Raw genomic sequence first — 7,922 nt, 5'->3', positions numbered from 1 at the left:
CAAATGTGATTCAAATATGGTGAACTAATTTATTCTGTAAAACTTAATTAAAACCAATAAAAAAAGGAGACAACTCTGGAGGGAGCAGTAACTCCCTTGGCAGGACTTGGGTGAGACTTCATTCAGTTGGGACTTTTTAAATCTTAGCATTTGATTTGGCCCCATGATTTTCAGAGGACTTGGTTTGGTTTTATGTGCTACTAAAGTGCTTTTACGTATTTAATGGTTTGCTCCAATTGGGTAAAAGTTTTGTTAGGTTTTCTCTAAAGTTTCCCACAGGAAAGCCTTGGTTTTTTATTTGTGACTGGAATATTTTGTGGCTTTAGAAATTATCAGGAAATTTTTTTTAAAAAAATTCTACTTTTGAAGTTTTCCAGATGCACACAAGTGTATTTTCACATATCTTACATTACATACCTCGTTGTGAAGTGATGTTGTCTGAAAGTATGAATAAACAATGTCAGAGTGGAACTTGCAGGAATAGTGACTTCATGCTGAGATTCCCATTACATGTTAAGCTTCTTGATTGTAGAACTCCATCTCCAACACTTTTTAAACAACCTACACCAAACAAAGAAATAGAGTACACATGGATGGAGAGAAGGAGGGAAGAAGGGAAGGAAGGAAGGAAGGAAGGAAGGAAGGAAGGAAGGAAGGAATCCATCAATTCCAAAGTGTTGGGATACATTTACCTATATTCTCCCTGCTGGAATCAGAATTAAAGGGAGGGCAAGAGCTGCTCAGAGCACCAGCCCCATCTAAGAATAGAGGAAGACTTCTAAGTATGGAATCCCAATGAAATCTCATACCCGGCACCAAACTTTGCCAAGGTGGGTGCTCAGTAAACCTTGGATAAATTGAATTGTTACACCCTTTTGATCAAAGTTTGCCTCAAGGGCACTACAAAAGGAGTGCCAATGGTGATTATTTCCAGTATTTTGTTATGAAAATTTCCAACATATAGAAAAATTTTTATAATTTTTCATGGAACACCCCTGTACCTATAACCTAGATTCTACCATTAATTAACATTTCACTCTACTTATCACAACTCTATCTATCCATCCCTATATTCATCCAACACTCATATTATTTTTTTGTCTGGGTATAGTATACTTATAGATGGTACATGACAAGTAGGGCTCCCCAAGCCCCTCCCCTTCTTCAGGGGGTCTGTGATGGAAACTGTGTAGAGGTTGGGGGATTCTCAGTGTATTGGGGGGGTGAGTTGGGGCAAAGATTCTCCAGCAGCTGAGGCACTGTCTCTTCCTCTTTCGCTCCCTCGGGCTGGTGGTCCAGGGGACTCATACTCCTTGGAGACCATGTGGACCATAAGGTCCACCACCCAGTTGCTGTAGCCAAATTCATTGTCATAATAGGAAATTTGCTTGACAAAGTGGTCATTGAGAGCAAAGCCTGCTCCAGCATCAAAAGTGTAAGAGTGGGTATCAATGTTAAAGTCACAGGAGACAAAGTGGTCCTCAGTGTTACCCAGGGTGCACTTGAGGGGGCCCTCTAATGCCTGTTTCACCACCTTCTTGATGTCATTGTACTTGTCAGTTTTCTTTAGGCTGCAGATCATACCTACAATTGACACATTGGGAATCGGGACACAGAAGGCCATGCCAGTGGGCTTCCTATTTAGCTCAGGGATGACCTTGCCTACAGCCTTGGCAGCACCAGAAGAAGTAGGGAGAATGTTCTGGGTAGCTCCTTGGCCATGGTGACACAGCTTCCCAGAGAGGTCGTCCATGGTCTCTTGGGTGGCAGTGATGGCATAGACCATGGTCATGGGTCCCTCCACGATGCCAAAGTTGTCATGGATGACCTTGGCCAGAGGGGCCAAGCAGTTGGTGTTGCAAGAGGTATTGCCAACAATCTTGAGAGAGTTGTAATACTTCTCATAGTTCATGCCCATCGCAAACATGGGGGTACCAGAAGAATGAGTGGAGATGATAACCCTTCAAGTGAGCCCCAGCCTCCTCCATGGTGGTGAAGACCCGAGTGGACTCCACAACATACTCAGCACCAGCATCACCCATTTGATGTTGGTGGGATCTTTCTTCTGGAAGATGGAGATGGGCTTTCCATTGATGACAAGTTTCCCATTCTCAACCTTGACTGTACCATTTAATTTGCTGTGGGTAGGATCACACTGGAACATGTAGACCATGTAGGTGAGGTCAATGAAAGGGTCATTGATGGCAACAATATCCACTTTTCCAGAGTTAAAAGCATCCCTGGTAATTAGGTGCCCAATACAGCCAAATCTGTTTACTCTAACTTTCACCATCGTGTCTTGGGGACACAGCTGGCACTACACCAGAAGATGTGATTGTTGAACAGGGAGAAGCAGAGAGGTAACTCATATTATTTTTATGCATTTCAAATTAAATTGCAGGCATTGGTATCCTTCTCCATAAATACTTTAGTATACATATCATTAGAATTCAAGATTTGTTTCCAGTCTTTTCCTTTGAAATAAAATGATCATTCACTAAAGTTTGACAATTGCAAACACTTGTGTAACACAAATCCTAATCAGGATTGCCATCACTCCCAGAAAATTTAGCAGTAGAGATTTGAGAGCCTTTGAAAAAATATCTTTACCTCTTTATTCAGAAAGAGAGTAAGAGTAACTTAAAGAGTTTAAAATTTGATAGGAACTGTCCACCATCACAAACTGCCTCAGATCTCACACTATTAAAGAGTTGCTTTCTTCTATTTGTTTTAGCAAAATCCAAACTCCAAATGCATAGTTGATGGCAAGGGAGAGATTTATGTGTATGTACAACATTAGCTGAAGGTCCAGTGAGTTGGCAAACAGGCAGGAGAGAATAAAGCAAAATTAGAATCATATTTTCTTGTGTGGATTAAAAAAATAATGTATACAAATAATTTTTGTCAGAATAACAGGTATGCTTTGGGTCTTAATACATGTAAGTATGTTTTCTTTGTACCGGATTTTCTGGGGATATCACCTTTATGCAGAAAAACACAACAACCAAGGAGCCCTCTGAGAAGTTGTACGTGTTGCCAAGTTGAATCCAGTGCCAAGCTAAATCCCTACCACATGGTACATATAAGTTGAATCTCTTCCAAATGCAGGGCTCCTTCTTAAGTAGCTGTGTTGACTAATTACTTTCATCAGGATAATTGCACCTAAGAAAAGGGTACAATTATTTCTACCTAGTAGAATGTTGACATCGTTTAATGAAGAATTAATGCATGTGGTGACAAACTATGTATTTAGAGAGGAAATAAAGCACTTACCAACAATCTGTTTCCAAGAAAGAATTTGTAAGCATGTCTGGTATGCTTTTAAGTACTCAGAATGAAACTAATAGGCATTTCTACAGCACACAAGACTCAGCCTCTACCTAAGTCCATGCATGCCAATGAATTGACATCCGCCAGGCACTAGTGGGTTCTATGTCATGGTTGAGAGTCAGTGTAGCATGAATAGTAGGCTCAGGTAGTGCCCACTCACACCACCACATTTCAAAGTGACCTTTCCAGTCACTGTTACACATAAATAGTAAACCCACAGCATCCTTCTTTGTGGGAGTAGCAAATTTTCTAAAACCGCAATGCAAGGGATTATAGTTAAAACCTCCGTTGTATTGACTGGGACTAGAATAGTCACTATGAATAAGAGCCCTAAAATTCATTCCTTCGTATACTTGCTGAACACATACTGATCAGTCAACTATTATATGGAAGGTGCTATGCCAATTACTACATAACAACTCAAATGGAATATAAATTCAAGAGGCTTATAACTCCAAAAGGAGTTATAGCTCCAAAAGGACCATTCAATCATTTATTCAACATATCTCTACTGAAACTGTGGTGAACTCTGTGGTCCACTGCCCAAATAGTCCTCAGTCCCAAATAGACTGAGGCACCCATTTCTCCAGCTGCCAAGAGTACAGACTGCTGATAATTCACAACTGAATTCCTCCCCAGGAATTTCTCTAGGTGAAAAGAATACACATCCTTCTTCCTGGAGGCATCTGCATCCAGTGACTGATGGTGCTGGAGTACAAAGTCTCTTGACTCAACTAGGACAACTGTGAAGAACATGACAGCTCCAGATCTCAGCTGAGGCCTCTCCTGCAACTACATCACAATTCAACTTCTTCCTTTGCGCGGTCCTGCGACTCTCACTCATCAAAGGTGTTGGTACTAAAAGCACTCCTCAATTAACCTTCTGCATGGAAACCTCACAGCCTTAGTCACCTGAGGAAGTCAACCTGGGACAGTTCCTGCCAAAAATGATTCTAGGAAGGCAACCACAAGATGGAATTTATGAGCTGGATCACCTAGTTCCAAAATGAGAATTCTATCACTAGTGTGCAGTTATGGTGCAACTTTTTAAAAATCCACTAATGGATAACTGAGGTAAAAATGAAAGTCCAAGGGTAAAATACTACCAACATGAGATGGTATGAGACCTTAAGGGCCTCCTCAATAATACAAAAAAGATTCTCATCTCCTGCAAACAGAGGACAGAAAATCTGTAGATTGGACCCAGGCAGAGAAACAGAGAAGGTTGAATTCTCTACACCAGCAGGTCTTTTATAGTACAGGCAGGATTCTGTAGGAAGGAGTGGGACATGGAGACTTGAAATGAAAACATGTTGGTTGATGCACTAGAAAATCTTGAATCTTTGTATATATTCAGACTCCCCTGAATCCTCTATCTATTCAGAAGTGGCCCACTCCTCTCTTTAAAGGCTTGCACTCCCCACTCCACTTTTGCTTGAAGATGGTACAGAAGTTTTTGCCTTGCAAAATAACACACATCCCTTTGTGATCTGCCCTAGGTCAGATCTCCTGGCCACCAGGTCATGGAGAAACTTATAACAACCCATCTTGGGTAGTTCTGAGCCTGCTAAAATATGTTAAAAACTATATATCAAAGAAGCTGCACTACCTAGCCAACATTTCCCAGCAAGAGCCAGGAGAGTTTCCATGAGATTACATCCTGAGTATGCTGTATCAAGGAGAACAGAATGTGAAGTTGGAAATGAATGAGTTCATCAATATGTGAGCACTCTACTGTGATCCAAGGTTTACATCCCATCAAGAATCCCAGGAAACAGTGCTAATATGCTGTTAGGATGGTTCTTGGAAGCTTGGACAAAGCAATAGCCTACATCTAATGAAGTAGAAATGGGACAGATGGTTAAGACAGTAATCAAAAGATTCAGAGAAGTGAGGCTATTAGATTATACATAAGGCCAGAAAACCCACCCATCCACAATGTTCTAAGAAGGGCTTACAGGACAGTCCATTGACCAGAGTGTTAAGTAATGTGCCAGTAAGAGGGGCACTAACATCATTAAGAAGCTCAATGGCAGTTGTCTTTGGTCATCCAGGGCAATAAGAGATCCTGCTAAAGAACTAGGCTCCCTGATAACCAAGGACATGACAGGATCCCCAAATAAAAGAATCCAGACAACTGAAACCACTGAAAAGAATCTACTTCACTGATGGGGCGCCTGGGTGGCGCAGTCGGTTAAGCGTCCGACTTCAGCCAGGTCACGATCTCGCGGTCCGGGAGTTCGAGCCCCGCGTCGGGCTCTGGGCTGATGGCTCAGAGCCTGGAGCCTGGTTTCCGATGCTGTGTCTCCCTCTCTCTCTGCCCCTCCCCCGTTCATGCTCTGTCTCTCTCTGTCCCAAAAATAAATAAACGTTGAAAAAAAAAAATTTAAAAAAAAAAAGAATCTACTTCACTGAAAAAGAGAGGTAAGCACAATTATAGTAAATAGTAATGGGTAATGAAGTATGACTTGTGAAGAACCATGGAGATGGTTAAGAGAACATGGTGCTCCAAATGTCATGATAAATGGGCAGCCTATGAAAGTATTTCTCAAGTTATACAATTAAATGAAATTAAAGATGAATGATCAAGAGACTGGGGGTGGATACCTCAATAAAAATTCCAATATTCAGATCTTGTCCAATATTGAGACATGAGCCATCCTCAGACCTGGAATACACTGACTGATGGAAACGTCATCCTAGGAAAAAGAATTCCATGACTCCATGAAAAGTTACTTGCTAATGATTTTCCCATAAGGGACCTCTGTCCATTTACCCAAATAACTTGACACTTGAGAAAAAGAAATATCTGAATATTTGAATGAGAACTATAGGACCCAGAGTCCTAATTAACATTTATATCAAAACATCAGCATAGGCCTCTATTATAGTAGGGCTATATGGGTACATACAATAAATGGAGCTCTGGTCCACACCCTGCTTACTGTGGGTCCACTGGGGTCCATGGACCTACTCCATCATCATTTCCCCAGTCTTTGAATGTATAATTGGAATAAATATACTTGGTAGTTGTTAGAACTCATACAAAGCTTCTTTAGTTTGTAGGTTAAGAGCTATTATAGTGGGAAAAGCCAAATGGAAAACTAAGAAACTGTCTTCTCATTCCCCTCCCCAAATAAGACTGTATTCTAGGACATCCTCTCCAAAGTAAATGACAAATTATAGCATCTCATAACCCCTATCACTGTGAAGAAAGCACAATGTTTGGTAGGCCTAAAAGGGCTCTGGATGCAGCATATTCCACATGTGTAAACACTGCTTCCACCCACTTACTGAGAGACATGGAAGACTTACAGGTTTGAATGGATCCCAGAGAAGGAAAGAGATCTGCAACAGGCCCGAAGTACAGTACAAGTAGCCTTTCTACTTGGGGCATCAGACCTAGTAGACCTTTGGTATTAGAGGTATCTGTGTTGACAACAGATGTGTAGTTTACAGTGAGCTCTAATAGGAGAATGATAATACAGACTTCTAGGTCTATATTTGTAGCAAGTCTCATTCTAACTACTGCAGAGATTGCTAGACCTCTTAAAAAGATCTCCCACATATGCTACTTATTCCTAGCATCAGACCTTGGAACATCAATTGATCATGTGGCCAGAGCTTCCCATCAGGAGCTGGGTTTCTAGACCCACCAAATCATAAGGTTCAAAGGACTCAGCACCAATCCATCATAAGAAGAAAGTGCTACTATTGGTATCTAGCATGAGAAAGTCCAGAAGGCACAAGTAAGCTAGATAGGCAGGTGGTCAGACTCCCATGCCATCCTCCACTATTTTACCAGTATTCCTCCTTATACATATGGCCCCATGGTAGGGGTGGGGAGGGAATGGAGGATGGCATATGACCTGGTGACAAAGAAAGGAAAAGGCCTAGTGGTTTCTACTCAATAAGACATCACAAGCTTCCTTGAACTTCTCACCTCCTTTCTTAATTGGTAGTCTAGGAAACTGATTATCTTGGAACTGTGGTGCCAAACGCCACCTGGTGTTTAAATCAGGTTGCTATCTGATCAAATAATTAGTTGCACCAGTTCCTTTTATTCATTCATTCATTCATTCATTCAGTAGCTATTTGTTGAACTCATATTTTGTATTTTCCTGGATATGAGGAGTACAATAATAATGAAACAGACGAAAATATCTTCCTTCAAAAACTAGACAGCTACATGCAAAACAATAAATCTGGACCACTATCTTATACTGTATACAAATATAAACTCAAAATGGATTAAACACCTAGATATAAGACCTGAAACCATAAAACTTCTAAAAGAACACACGAGTAGTAAACTCTTGAACACTGGAATTAGCAGTATTTTCTGTATCTGTTTCCCAGACAAAGGGAAGAAAAATGAAAATAAACAATTGGAACTACATTAAACTGAGAAGCTTCTGCACAGTGAAGGAAACCATCAAGAAAATGAAAAGGCAACCTCCTGGATGGGAGAAGATACTTTCAAGTGATATATCCAAAAAGGGTTTAATATCTAAAATATATAAAAAATTTATACAACTTAACATAAAAAAAACACAAATATTCCAATTAAAAATGGGCAGAGGTCCTGAATA

At 40.6% G+C, this 7,922-nt stretch overlaps 1 pseudogene; it reads right to left on the bottom strand.

Annotated features, from left to right (window-relative positions):
* Positions 1–1,207: 1,207 nt before the first annotated feature.
* Positions 1,208–2,296, bottom strand: LOC124507292 (glyceraldehyde-3-phosphate dehydrogenase-like; annotated as a pseudogene).
* Between the last annotated feature and the right edge of the window lie 5,626 nt (positions 2,297–7,922).

Source organism: Lynx rufus, unplaced genomic scaffold (genome assembly GCF_022079265.1).
Source record: "Lynx rufus isolate CCGP_SWC_20201006 ecotype Redwood Valley unplaced genomic scaffold, mLynRuf1.p SCAF_11, whole genome shotgun sequence".
Lineage (NCBI taxonomy): Eukaryota > Metazoa > Chordata > Mammalia > Carnivora > Felidae > Lynx > Lynx rufus.
Note: the sequence above shows the minus strand (reverse complement) of the source record. Positions and strands in the feature narration are given on the sequence as shown.